This window comes from Medicago truncatula, chromosome 6 (genome assembly GCF_003473485.1).
Source record: "Medicago truncatula cultivar Jemalong A17 chromosome 6, MtrunA17r5.0-ANR, whole genome shotgun sequence".
NCBI lineage: Eukaryota > Viridiplantae > Streptophyta > Magnoliopsida > Fabales > Fabaceae > Medicago > Medicago truncatula.
Genome location: NC_053047.1, coordinates 16,982,259 through 16,997,590, shown reverse-complemented (window position 1 = coordinate 16,997,590; position 15,332 = coordinate 16,982,259).

The window sequence follows — 15,332 nt, the reverse complement described above, 5'->3', positions numbered from 1 at the left end:
AGCAAGCACCTCGGGCACTGCTAACAATGTTCTGATCCCTGCAACAAATGCCGCCTCCATCATTGCTACTTTGCCACAAACAACAGTAGCTGTCACTGAGCCTCTGGTACACACTCTGCCTCAAGGTATTAACATCAACACACAGCACAGAAGCATCCCCGTAACCAAGACTATGGAAGAGATGATGGAGGAACTTGCTAAAGAACTCCGTCACGAAATCCAGGCCAATCGAGGAAATGCAGACTCTGTCAAAACTCAAGACCTTTGCTTAGTGTCAAAAGTGGATGTTCCTAAAAAGTTCAAGATTCCGGACTTCGACCGGTACAACGGGCTAACTTGTCCTCAAAATCACATCATCAAATACGTCCGGAAGATGGGCAATTACAAAGACAATGATTCCCTTATGATCCACTGTTTTCAGGATAGTCTTATGGAGGACGCCGCAGAGTGGTATACTAGTTTGAGTAAGAATGACATCCATACCTTTGATGAGTTAGCCACCGCTTTCAAGAGCCATTATGGGTTTAACACTCGACTGAGGCCAAATAGGGAGTTTCTCAGGTCCCTATCTCAGAAGAAGGAGGAAAGTTTCCGTGAATATGCGCAAAGGTGGAGAGGGGCGGCTGCCCGTATCACTCCTGCTTTAGATGAGGAAGAAATGACCCAGACATTCTTAAAGACGTTGAAGAAAGATTATGTTGAGAGGATGATCATCGCTGCCCCGAACAACTTTTCGGAGATGGTCACCATGGGAACCCGTCTTGAGGAAGCCGTCAGGGATGGAATCATTGTGTTTGAGAAAGCTGAATCCTCTGTAAATGCGTCGAAGAGATATGGTAATGGACACCACAAGAAGAAAGAAACGGAAGTGGGGATGGTGTCAGCTGGAGCCGGTCAATCAATGGCTACTGTTGCTCCTATCAATGCAGCTCAAATGCCTCCGTCATACCCATATATGCCGTATTCTCAGCATCCGTTCTTCCCACCGTTTTATCATCAGTACCCGTTGCCGCCGGGCCAGCCTCAAGTGCCCGTCAATGCAATTGCCCAACAGAGGAAACAACAGTTGCCGGTTCAACAACAACAACAAAATCAGCAAGCTAGGCCTACTTTTCCTCCTATACCAATGTTGTATGCAGAGCTTCTTCCAACTCTACTCCAGAGAGGGCATTGTACAACTAGACAGGGTAAGCCCCCACCTGATCCGTTGCCTCCAAGGTTCAGGTCTGATCTCAAATGTGACTTTCATCAAGGTGCCCTAGGTCATGATGTCGAGGGGTGTTATGCTTTGAAGTATATCGTGAAGAAGCTCATCGATCAAGGGAAGCTGACTTTTGAGAATAATGTCCCACACGTCCTCGACAATCCTCTTCCAAATCATGCCGCTGTGAATATGATCGAAATGTGTGAAGAAGCTCCGAGACTTGATGTCCGCAACGTCGCAACTCCTCTGGTGCCTCTACATATCAAGTTGTGCAAAGCTTCTCTGTTCAGCCATGATCATGCCAAGTGTCTAGGATGCCTCTGTGATCCTTTGGGTTGTTATACTGTTCAAGAGGACATCCAAAGCTTGATGAATGATAATTTTCTGACTGTCAGTGATGTTTGCGTGATTGTGCCGGTTTTTCACGATCCGCCTGTCAAGAGTACACCTTTGAAGAAGAATGCTGAGCCTTTGGTGATAAGGTTACCAGGACCAATTCCTTATGTTTCGGACAAGGCAGTGCCATACAAGTACAATGCTACTATGATAGAAAATGGAGTAGAGGTGCCTCTAGCCTCCTTTGCCACAGTAAGCAATATTGCCGAAGGGACTTCTGCAGCGCTAAGAAGCGGGAAAGTCCGTCCGCCGTTATTTCAGAAGAAGGTAGCTACGCCGACCATTCCACCAGTTGAAGAAGCAACTCCAACCGTTGTTTCACCCATTGCTACAGATGTGAACCAGTCAGGCAAATCCATAGAGGATTCAAATTTAGATGAGATTCTGAGAATAATAAAGAGGAGCGACTACAAGATCGTTGATCAGTTGCTGCAGACTCCTTCGAAGATATCTGTATTGTCATTGCTCTTGAGCTCCGAGGCTCACAGGAATACCTTGTTGAAAGTGCTGGAGCAGGCTTATGTTGACCACGAAGTTACGGTAGATCGTTTCGGTGGCATAGTGGGAAATATTACTGCTTGTAACAACCTCTGGTTCAGTGAAGAAGAGTTGCCGGAAGCGGGAAAGAGTCACAATCTGGCTTTGCACATCTCGGTGAATTGTAAATCAGACATGATATCAAATGTGTTGGTGGATACCGGTTCCTCTCTCAATGTAATGCCCAAGACAACTCTAGATCAGTTGAGCTACCGTGGGACCCCGTTGAGGAGAAGTACTTTCTTGGTCAAAGCTTTTGACGGATCTCGAAAGAATGTGCTGGGGGAGATAGACTTGCCGATAACCATTGGCCCTGAGAATTTCTTGGTTACCTTCCAAGTGATGGACATTAATGCATCCTACAGTTGCCTGCTGGGAAGACCGTGGATACACGATGCAGGTGCGGTTACTTCCACCTTACATCAGAAGTTGAAATTTGTGAAGAATGGAAAACTCGTTACAATCCATGGTGAAGAAGCATACTTAGTCAGCCAGTTGTCTTCTTTTTCTTGTATTGAAGCAGGGTCTGCTGAAGGGACCGCTTTCCAAGGTTTGACCATTGAAGGTGCAGAGTCAAAGGAAGCTGGGGCTGCTATGGCTTCATTGAAGGATGCTCAGAGAGCCATCCAAGAAGGTCAGACTGCCGGCTGGGGCAAGGTGATACAGCTCTGTGAGAACAAGCGTAAAGAAGGTCTCGGGTTCTCCCCGTCATCAAGGGCTTCCTCGGGAGTCTTCCACAGTGCAGGGTTTGTTAATGCTATCTCTGAAGAAGCCACTGGATCTGGTCTCAGGCTTGCATTTGTTACACCAGGAGGCATTGCGACAAATTGGGATGCCATTGACATTCCTTCAATCATGCATGTTTCTGAGTAATGTGTCTTGTTGCTTTAATGCTTTGTTTTCAAAATAACAATCCTCTCGCTCTGCCCAAAGCGAGAGTGATATTTTCTGTAAGGGCATGTTTGTTTCGGCATTGCCGTTGATTAATAAAATTTTGTCGTTTCTTCCACGACTACCTTTTTTTTTAGTGCTTTTTTCCCTTGGAAACAATGGTAATGCCAGAAAAAACCAAAACGTCTGTATTTTCTTATTAATTTCAAAGATCTGCATGAAAAAAAAAAAAAAAAAACTCTTTCTAAAATCATCCAATCATTATATGCAGGTTGAACCATAATAAACCCTTTGAACACAGTAATCCTACGGTTCCTCCAAGTTTTGATTTCCCTGTGTATGAAGCCGAAGATGAGGAAGGTGATGATATACCATATGAGATTACTCGGTTACTTGAGCAAGAAAAGAAAGCCATTCAGCCTCACCAGGAAGAGATTGAGCTTATCAACATAGGTACCGAGGAAAACAAGCAAGAAATCAAGATTGGTGCTACTCTAGAGGAAGGGGTTAAACAGAAGATCATCCAGCTCCTCCGGGAATATCCGGATATTTTTGCATGGTCCTATGAAGATATGCCAGGTCTAGACCCTATGATCGTGGAGCATCGGATCCCTACCAAGCCTGAATGTCCTCCCGTCAGGCAGAAATTGAGAAGGACTCATCCTGATATGGCTCTCAAGATCAAGAATGAAGTTCAAAAGCAGATTGATGCGGGTTTCCTCATGACAGTTGAGTACCCCGAATGGGTTGCCAATATTGTGCCTGTGCCAAAGAAGGATGGTAAAGTCCGGATGTGTGTTGACTTCAGGGACTTGAACAAAGCCAGTCCAAAAGACAACTTTCCATTACCTCATATTGATGTGCTTGTTGATAATACTGCTCAATCTAAGGTGTTCTCCTTCATGGACGGTTTTTCCGGTTATAATCAGATCAAAATGTCTCCTGAAGATAGAGAAAAGACATCTTTTATCACTCCATGGGGTACTTTCTGCTACAAAGTGATGCCATTCGGTCTAATTAATGCTGGTGCTACCTACCAAAGGGGAATGACTACTTTGTTTCATGACATGATTCACAAAGAAGTTGAGGTATATGTGGATGACATGATTGTGAAGTCAGCAGATGAAGAGCAGCATGTTGAATATTTAACAAAGATGTTTGAAAGGTTAAGAAAATACAAGCTGCGATTGAATCCCAACAAATGTACATTCGGTGTCAGGTCCGGAAAGTTATTAGGCTTCATTGTCAGCCAAAAGGGCATTGAAGTCGATCCTGATAAAGTCCGGGCCATCCGAGAAATGCCAGCTCCACAGACAGAGAAGCAAGTCAGAGGTTTCTTGGGACGTTTGAATTACATCTCTCGATTCATATCTCATATGACTGCAACTTGCGGGCCAATCTTCAAGCTACTCAGGAAGAATCAGCCTATTGTATGGAATGATGAATGCCAAGAAGCTTTTGATAGCATCAAGAATTACCTGCTGGAACCACCTATCCTTGTCCCACCCGTGGAAGGAAGGCCTTTGATTATGTATTTGGCAGTGTTTGATGAATCCATGGGATGCGTGCTTGGTCAACAAGATGAAACTGGAAAGAAAGAGCACGCTATCTACTATCTAAGCAAGAAGTTCACCGATTGTGAAACTCGGTATACAATGCTTGAGAAGACTTGTTGTGCTCTAGCTTGGGCTGCCAAACGCCTGCGTCATTATTTGGTGAATCATACAACTTGGTTGATATCCAGAATGGATCCGATAAAGTACATCTTTGAGAAAGCTGCTGTTACTGGAAAGATTGCACGCTGGCAGATGCTTCTGTCTGAATATGATATTGTGTTCAAAACTCAAAAGGCAATCAAAGGTAGCATTCTCGCCGATCACCTTGCTTATCAACCTCTTGATGACTATCAACCAATTGAATTCGACTTCCCAGATGAAGAGATCATGTATTTGAAATCCAAAGACTGTGAAGAACCGTTGATTAATGAAGGTCCAGATCCCAATAGCAAGTGGGGTTTAGTCTTTGATGGTGCTGTCAATGCTTATGGTAAGGGAATTGGGGCAGTCATTGTATCCCCGCAGGGGCATCACATTCCTTTTACCGCCAGAATCTTGTTCGAATGTACCAACAATATGGCTGAGTATGAAGCATGTATCTTTGGGATCGAGGAAGCAATTGACATGAGAATCAAACACCTCGACATCTATGGAGATTCCGCGCTCGTCATCAATCAGATAAAGGGTGAATGGGAGACACATCATGCTAAATTGATTCCTTATCGTGATTATGCGAGGCGTTTGCTGACATATTTTACAAAGGTTGAGCTGCACCATATTCCTCGTGATGAGAACCAAATGGCTGATGCTCTTGCTACTCTATCTTCCATGTTTCGAGTAAACCATTGGAATGATATGCCAATAATCAAAGTGCAACGCCTTGAAAGACCTTCGCATGTGTTTGCTATTGGGGATGTGATCGATCAGGCTGGTGAAAATATGGTTGACTATAAACCCTGGTACTATGACATCAAGCAGTTCTTGCTGAGCCGTGAGTATCCGCCGGGTGCTTCCAAACAAGATAAGAAGACCCTGAGAAGATTGACCGGTAGATTCCTGTTAGATGGAGATATTCTGTACAAGAGGAACTATGACATGGTATTGTTAAGATGTGTTGATGAACATGAAGCAGAGCAGTTAATGCATGATGTACATGACGGTACCTTCGGGACCCATGCTACAGGGCATACTATGTCAAGGAAGTTGTTACGGGCAGGTTACTACTGGATGGCCATGGAGCATGATTGCTACCAGTACGCCAGAAAATGCCACAAATGTCAAATCTATGCTGATAAGATTCATGTGCCTCCGCACGCCCTCAATGTTATGTCATCCCCATGGCCGTTCTCAATGTGGGGCATTGACATGATTGGAAGAATTGAACCGAAGGCTTCAAATGGTCATCGTTTCATCTTAGTGGCAATTGACTACTTCACCAAGTGGGTTGAAGCAGCATCTTATACCAATGTGACCAAGCAAGTGGTAGCTAAGTTCATCAAGAACAACATCATCTGTCGATATGGTGTTCCCAGCAAGATTATTACCGACAATGGTACCAACCTGAATAACAATGTGGTGCAAGCTCTTTGTGAAGAATTCAAAATCGAGCATCATAACTCTTCTCCTTATAGACCTCAGATGAATGGTGCAGTTGAGGCCGCCAACAAGAATATCAAAAGAATTGTCCAGAAGATGGTAACCACTTACAAGGACTGGCATGAGATGTTACCCTATGCTCTGCATGGCTACCGTACTACCGTGCGCAGTTCAACCGGGGCAACCCCTTTCTCTCTTGTATATGGTATGGAAGCAGTTCTTCCTTTGGAAGTGGAGATCCCATCTCTCTGTGTGATCATAGAAGCAAAGTTATCAGAGGCTGAATGGTGCCAAAGCCGGTATGATCAGTTGAATTTGATTGAGGAAAAACGTATGGATGCCATGGCTCGCGGACAGTCATATCAAGCAAGAATGAAGACTGCTTTTGACAAGAAAGTCCATCCTCGAGAATTCAAGGTAGGGGAACTTGTATTGAAAAGGAGGATAAGCCAGCAACCCGACCCAAGGGGCAAGTGGACGCCTAACTATGAAGGTCCTTATGTTGTCAAGAAGGCCTTCTCCGGTGGTGCTTTAATCCTTACACACATGGATGGTGTGGAACTTCCAAATCCAGTGAATGCCGATATAGTCAAGAAATACTTTGCCTAGAAATATGAAAAGAACAGCGTGGTAGGTCGAAAACCCGAAAGGGCGGCCTAGGCAAAAATGCGCTTCCCGGTGGATCGAAAACCCGAAAGGGCGGTCCAGGCAAAAATAAGGGACAAAAAAAACAAAAATGAAAAGCTCGCTGAGATTGTACGCGACTCAGGAAAGAATGAGCGTCTCGATGAGCCGAAAACCCGGAAGGGCGGTTCATGCAAAAATGAGATTGAAACAAAAGGCAAGTAACTATATCTGGCCAACCACCGTCCCCCTTGGGGCATCTGCAGCTGTTAATGCCTATCTTCATCAAAAGCTTCTGTACTTGTGAATTCAAAGTTTCTAAGAGCTGGCATGATTACTGTGTTCAATGTACCACCAACCAATAAAATTACCATTTTCCAAGCTTTGTAAATCCGTGGAGTCACGCCTTCGGCTGACCACCACTCTTATACATCAATTTGAGCCTGTGCTTTTGTTTGAAACTCTGTTTTCTTTTTACTTTCAAAGCTATGTACAAAAACATTTTCTTTCTATTTTGATAATGACAATGCTTGAAACAAACATTTTGAAAATTGAAAACTTTTTGTCTATTTTGAAAAGCAAACCTGAGCAACAGGGTACATTCAAATGAAACATGCATGAGTGAGAGTATGTTGATGTCTATTTCAATAGGTGTTACAAGCAGGTTCTCCTCCAGGATAGTCTGTGGTCAATGGCAAGAATGAAAAAACAGAATGAAAATGCATGAAAATGAAAAGGCTCGCTAAGTCGAAAACCCGAAAGGGCGGCTTAGGCAAAAATGAGCACCCCGCTGGATTGACAACCCGAAAGGGCAGTTCAGGCAAAAATGGGGCATTGAAAAGAATCTATTTCCCCGGTGGATCGAAAACTCGAAAGGGCGATCCAGGCAAAAATGGGATGCAAAAATGATGAATGAAATTGAGAAAATAACATGCAAAAAGCATTGACCACAGATGCGATATCTACGATACATCCGGCATTATCCCCAGTAAAGTCTCTCAAGATTCTATCTCCAGCAAGTGGCATACCTACCTGCCCTCAGCCATGGTTCCAATACGTCTCCCAACGATGTCATCTCCAAAGAGGATTTCCAAGAATGTGTAATATAGCACGAGCCACTACGTGCCCAATATTCTGATGTCTTGTCTTCCCCGTGAAGTCGTGCCTACAAAATGCCAACAGTCATGCATTACAAGCATTCATACATGCATAATCATGCATATTACGTACCCATGCATATTAATGAATCTGTTATATCATCCATGGATATCGCATTTCCAATGTCAACATCAGTCTCAATTCAATACTCATGTCAGGTTCTCTGTCAAAACCTTGTGAGCCAATAATATCGGTCAATTTCTACCTTTCAATTCAAATCGGTGTCAAGTCAATCTCAATCTATATTGTGCCAACAAACCAATCCCCAGTGAATATGTTTCTGTTTGGTCAAGTGGCTAGTTCAAGTCCAAGAACAGCTTGTACCTATCGATTTGCTTATGTTATCGGTCAAGTGCCCAGCTCAATCCAAGAGCAGCTTGTACCTGTCAGTATGTTTCCGTTCAGTCAAGTGACTAGCTCAATCCAAGAGCAGCTTGTACCCGTCTATCTGTTTCTGTTCGCTCAAGTGGCTAGCTCGATCCAAGAGCAGCTTGCGCCTGTCTATTTTGTATTTGTCTCCAGTGGAGTAACCAGTTCGCATCCAAGAACAAGCTCGCACCTGTCTATTTGCCTTGCTTTCAGTCGAGTAACCAGTTCGAATCCGTAAGAACAACTCGTACCTGCCAATTTTACATGTTTTCAGTCGAGTCACCAGTTCGAATCCGTAAGAACAACTCGTACTTGCCAATTTTCTTTTTTTTTTTTCAGTCGAGTCACCAGTTCGAATCCATAAGAACAACTCGCACTTTCCAATATCCCCAGGTGAGTTACCAGTTCGAATCCGTAAGAACAACTCATGTTTGTCCAGTAACCTCTATCCCCTGTGAAGTGACCAGTTCGAATCCATAAGAGCAACTCGCAGTTGTCTGTTTGTTTCATCCCCGGTCAAGTGGCTAGTTCGAATCCAAGAACAGCTTGTACCTGTCCAACTTGTTTCTAGTTTCCCGTTACTCTGCTATTCACTATCTTTGTCAATGTCTACCAATCCCGCAATGGATACGACATATTTTGTTAATTCCAATCCCCATGAGGTCTTGCATTCATAATCCAGATGATGCATGGCATGCATATTATTTGAAAATGGGTAGGCGTATTTTTACGTCCAAACACAGTGCAAATGTTAATATTTAAGTATCTTCGTCCTGTCAAGCCAAAAACTCCGTCTCTTGACTCTCCAGACAAAGAAACTTAAATAGGGGCAGCTGTTATACCCTGTTTTTGGACCTAAAAATACTGGGCCCAATTTCATTTCAAACTTTGTCAATTATCAAATTTCAACTGCACAGTTCAAATTGTCTCTGCCTCGCAGTATTTTCAATCACAATTTTACCTATGTTTTTCTTGCATAAAACCTTTCAAAATGTCTTTACTTGTCTTGTAAGTCATTCAAAAGTGTCTCTGAATCATTACATTGCTTTTTCTACAGTTTATTTCAAAATTTGCAAAAAGTCATACAGAAGGGTATTTTGGTCATTTCCTGCAGTGGGACCCATTTTCATCCTTGTGACTGTCTCTGAGTCTTTTTCAAATTCATTTTTAACTTTCCATCAGTAAACCTTGCTAATTTCATTTCAAACTTGCATCTGAGTCAGTGTCGAGTCAATTTGGCTCTGTTTAGGTCATTTTTAGCCCTAGGGGCATTTTGGTCATTTCACATAAAATTTTGGCATGGGGAGGTTACTTTGAAGTACCTCATTTAAGCCATTGGTTCGTTTTAGTCCGTTTTGTCAATTTTATTTTTGTTTCGCTTTACGTTTGGTCAAATTATGTTTTTTGTTCAAATTTTATTTTTAATTGCATTTTGGTCCCTCAATTGAGGTCCCAAAATTGCATTTTTGTCCAAACTGTCTTTTATTTCATTTCAAGTTTTTTTATTATTTTGCAGTCCAGTCCTTGTCATTTTCACAATTTGCAGATTGGTCCTTAAAATAGCAAGCAGCGCCCAAATGAGCAAATCCAGATGTCACAATTCTATTGGCTCAAGTGTACACATGTCAACTATATAAACAGTGAGTCAGATTCAAAGCCATTCAACACACGCCAACTCATAAACACAAAAAATTTTCTCTTTCTCAGCAATTAGATCAAAAACAGAAAATTCTCAGAATTTCTCAAGAACACCAAGAACATTCAAACCCTAACCGTTTCTGAACCAACTCCAAACCAACTCAAATCAATCCAAATCAACTCAAATCAGTACAGAATCAACAAGATTTTTGCAATTCTCAGAGATTCTGCATCGAATCTTCATCATCGAATTGAATTTCTTCGCAATCCAAAGTGAGAATTCGCCATTGGCGAACTCCAGCACTGATCACGAAGGTTTCGAGAGTGTGAAAAGAAGAAAGAAAGAAACAGAATCCGGACCGGTGAAGAAGAAGAAGAATCACTGATTTATTTTCAGTTTCAAAACCGGAGATCAAGAAGCAAAAGCCAAATCCAAGTGTTTCCGAAGAACTCAACAGAATCTCCATAAAAAGCTCAGGTAAAACTCAGAATCCTTCTTCAAGAAGTAATATCACAGTTAAACCTGCAAGTAAAAAACGGAAGAGTTTCCAGAATCACGAAACAAAACCGTAACCGTAAACACAAAATCTAGATCCATAAGGATCTAGGTTTTGAAAGCAAGAACAAGTATCAGAAAAGCCATCAAGCGACGAATCGATGTAGATCTTTAAAGATCAAAACGATTTAGTTCAAAAAATCAAAAAAAAAAAATCATTTCAAAACCGTAAAAGTTTTTCAAGATCTACGTCGTTTCAGGCTGTGTATGAGAAAATAATTGCTGGATCCGTGTTTAGGGTTAAAGGACGAATCGTTAGATGTAAAAATCACAAGTTTCTGAAAAATTTCACGACGGAACCCTAGATCTTCACCGGAGAAGATGAAGTTTCCGGCGACCTATGAAGGTTCCGGCCGGTCCTTCATCCTCTCCGGCGTGCCATGCCAGAATCCGGCGAGGAGAGAGAAGAGAGAAGAGAGAGAAGCTCTGAGCTAGAGAGAGAAAGGAAAGTGGAAAATGATTTAAACCGGTGCCATGCCTTATAAATAAGCCAGTAAACCGGACCGGTCCAGTCCGGTCCATTCCCCTTTGTTCCTGGCCGTTTGATCTAGGGTTTCAGAACCCTGGATCAATCCTGTGGCTCCTGTGCATCCGGATCTTTTAGGTTTGGGCTTGGGCTTGTTTTCTTTGGTTTTCTGCGTTTTTGTCTTTCCTGTGCTATTCACACCCCCTTTTTTGCTACCTGCACCTATGTCTTGATTAAAATTGTGATGAAATTCCTAGAAAATTCATACATGTTTCTTGGTATTTTCTTAGTGTTTTTATGACATTTTTGCACATTAAGGATCTATGAAATTTCTGTATAATTAATTCATAGCATTTTAATTCTCTTTGAATTATTTGTTATGGATTCTTCTTCACACATTTGTCCTTGATGTGAGAATATGTGATAAAAACTACTTGCTGTGTTAATATGAGAGATTTGTGCCTTTAATTTCATGTTGATTCGCTGTTTTGATTTGGTTCATAAGTTCTTGATTTTATGAACAATATATGCATATTTTGAAAGATATAAAATACCAAGGTTATTCTAGAAAATATGGCATGAAACCATGCTTGCATGTTCCCAACAATTCCATGCTATAACTTGAGATAAAGAAAACTCTTTCAAAATTGGTTAAAGCATGAGAATTAGAGGCCAAGAATGCTTTAGGTTTCATACCTAATTTTTTAGGGTTTAATGTCATTTTGTTAACTTTTTGTGCCATCTTACATGCTTTTATTTCTTAGTACTTGTTATGCTTTTTTTCTTTTCACTAACAAATTTATTTCCATGTTTCATGCATCTCATTTAGCATTCCCTCCACCTTCTTTAGCCTAGCATTTATTTTTGCAAGTTTTAATTCCTTTAGAGATGTAATTTGTCATCATTATTTTGTAGCTTGGCAAAGGGGCCATAGAATGTATTTAGGCAATTTTTGTAATATGGACTATGGACACTATGACGCACCGACACGCACACACTCACCTTAGATGCATGCATAGGATTGTATGGTTAGATAAGCGCTTAGGTTTTAAACACTTAGAGAAAATCCATCTTTTCTTTCAAAAAAAAACAATTGAACTTCACTTCAAAATTTTCATAATAAGTATGAAGTCAACACTTCATTTTTTCCCTTTCTTTTTTCTTAAGAAAAATTCAATTCATCTTAATCATTTAGACTTTCTTTTTAAATCACTAATCAAACCTCACTTTTTTGCTAAATCTAATGCCCTTGAGGCCTCTCATCTCTATTCTTCCAAATCTTTTTTAAAACTTAAAATCAAACAATTAAAACAAAAAACAAGTTTTTTTAGCAAGAACTACGAACGGTTTTGATCCCTTAAAAGGGTACGTAGGCAATGAGTCAAAACTCATCCAAGCCGAAATAAAATCCAATTCTACTTATTCTCACCCCCATTCTTAACTAATCATACCTTCCTCTTTATAAAACTAAGCAATAAAATTAAAGCGTAGAAATCAACTTAGGAAAACGGCTCCTATAGAGGACTATAGTTACTCCGGGTGCCTAACACCTTCCCGTAGTAAAACCGACCCCCGAACTTAGAATCTAAGGGTTTTTTCTCAATTTTTCCCTTCCCAAGAAAAAAGAGAGATATCAACGGTCAAAAGGTTCAAGTCCAATTAATGACTTGGCACCCAAAAACCATGATAACATCATGCCCTTGAGGCCTCTCATCTCCATTCTTCAAAATTCCTTTTTCAAACTTAAAATCAACCAACAAAACAAAAACAATTTTTGAGAGAACTACATGGAGTTTGATCCCTTAAATGGGTATGTAGGCATGAGGTCAAAACCTCTCCAAGTCCACTAAAATAAAACCTCAAACACTTTCTCCCCCCATTCTTAACATAAATAAATTTCCTCTTTCATAAATAGCATTAAAAATAAAGCGTAGACATAAACTAAGAAAACGGCTCCTGTAGAGTACTATAGTCACCGCGGGTGCCTAACACCTTCCCGTAGTGAAAACGACCCCCGAACTTAGAATCTAAGGGTTTTTTTCTCAATTTTGCCCTTCCCAAGAAAAAATAGAGAATATCAAAGATTGAAAGGTTCAAGCCTAATTAATGACTTGACACCCGAAAATTGTGATAACAACTCCTAATATTTATATCTATGTGAAGACTTGATAACTCTTTATCCATGATCTGTGAGATGTGATCATCAGTCTACCTACATAATAGTCTCTATGCTTTAATGATATCCCACTTCTCAATAAAGCTTGACTACGGATACTTTAAGAATAGTTTCCTTATGTTTAACGGGGTCTCACAATTAAGTTATACTTAATGTTCCATTAAACGGACTAACTATTCTAGGGACTTTATTATTTTGAAACAAAACAAAATCAATAAAGAAATGCCTTATTATTATATATTCACAATATATACTTATATCAATATCATGATACAAAGTCAAACTCAATCAACATAGATTGGCTATTAGGGCTTACTCACACAACTGCCATTTAAGAACACTGCACACAATCGTTTGCATTGCATTGTACGTTATACAAATATATAACACCGTCTAATTAGTAGATGCACATTTGTCAGTTGACATTTAAAAAAACAACTTATAGAGTTCAAACTTTCATCACAACATTTTCAGAATACTAGTAAAGAAGATATCCATGCTGTTGAAATTGCCTTTAAATTGTGATGCAGTGAAAGCTGAAAATCGTGGCACGATTTTCAGAGGCGTGGCACGATTTTGCGAAGAATGGATGGTTTCTGCTGAAGCAAATCGTGGCGCGATTTTGTGCAACCATGACGCGATTTGTGGATGAGGTTGTCGTACCTTGGGTCGTACGCTTCAACCGTGGCGCAATTTTCCTAGGCGTGGCGCGATTTTTGTCTGTCACTGTGTACTATTTAAGTGCTTCAGCTCATTTTTGAATGAGGAGGAGAGAGAACTTCAAGAGAGGAAAACTTGGGAAATCAAAGGAGTTAACTTTAGGGTTAAGGGTCTTTGATTAGAGTTCTCTTGGGTTTGGAAACATTGTAAACACCTTGGGTGAGTGAAAATCATTGAGTGTCTTGAGATTGGGAAAATGGTTAGAAATTAGGTTTTGTTTTTTGTGAGCTTGTTTAAGCTAATTTCTTGAGAAGGATTCATTACATGAAATTGGTAACCGGATATGAGTTTTGATGGTCTCCCACCTTCTCTCCAGATCTCCTGCTCCAAAAGTCCGTTTCTTTCTCCAAAATTTCGAACCCCTGACTCAGAAAACAACTTCCCTTTTATAGGAAAATTCTCAGATACGCCAAAATCGTACTCCGATGCTGTAAATCGGAGCACGATGGCTTCATTAAAGTCATATCCTGGCTGGAGCGTCTGCCAAATCGTAGCCCGATTTGGTTCCATCGGAGCACGATTTTTTACGAGACAAAATGTCTCAAATTTGCTGTAAAATCGGAGCATGATGCTGTAAATCGGAGCATGATTTCTTCTTTGTTTGCCAACATCAAATTATGTGTCATTTGAAGCTTCTATCTCATGCAAAATCACCCGAACTCAACCAAAATTACATAAAAACTATAACAAAAGTGATATATGACCTAGTGTCATCAATGGTGGAGTCAAAGACCGTGATGGAGCAATTGGCGGAGTTCAACAAAATCCTTGATGATTTGGAGAACATTGAGGTGCAACTTGAGGACGAAGACAAGACTATACTCTTGTTGTGTGCTCTACCGAGATCATTTGAATCCTTTAAGGATACCATGCTCTATGGCAAAGAAGGCATTGTCACCTTGGAAGAAGTTCAAGCGGCTTTAAGAACCAAGAAGTTGACCAAGTCCAAGGACTTGAGAGCGGATGAAAACAGTGAAGGCCTTAGTGTTTCAAAAGGAAATGGTGAAGGCCTTAGTGTTTCAAAAGGATAAGTATAAGTGCTTTAAGTGTCACAAGTTGGGTCACTTCAAGAGAGATTGTCCAGAGGACAATGAGAGCTCCGCGCAAGTTGCGTCCGAGGAGTATGGGGATGCGGGTGCTTTGGTTGTGAGTTGTTGGGAGGAAGATGAAGGTGAGGGTTCTCACCTTGGTATTGATGCCTTGTAGAGCGGTGTTCATCTGGAAAGACGTTAAACACTCAACATCAGCCTGGAGAGGCGGTGGTAACAATACTCATGGTTAGTCTGGAGAGGCGGTGTGAACAATACTCGTGATCAACCTTTGAGGTGGAGTTACAAGGTGGAAGCATAGTGTGTGTACTAATTTGGAAGTTGAGGTAGAGAAATCTCAACTTGAGGTGGAGTTGGTGACACCGGGAATGGTACAACTATGGAGACCTTGGGAGT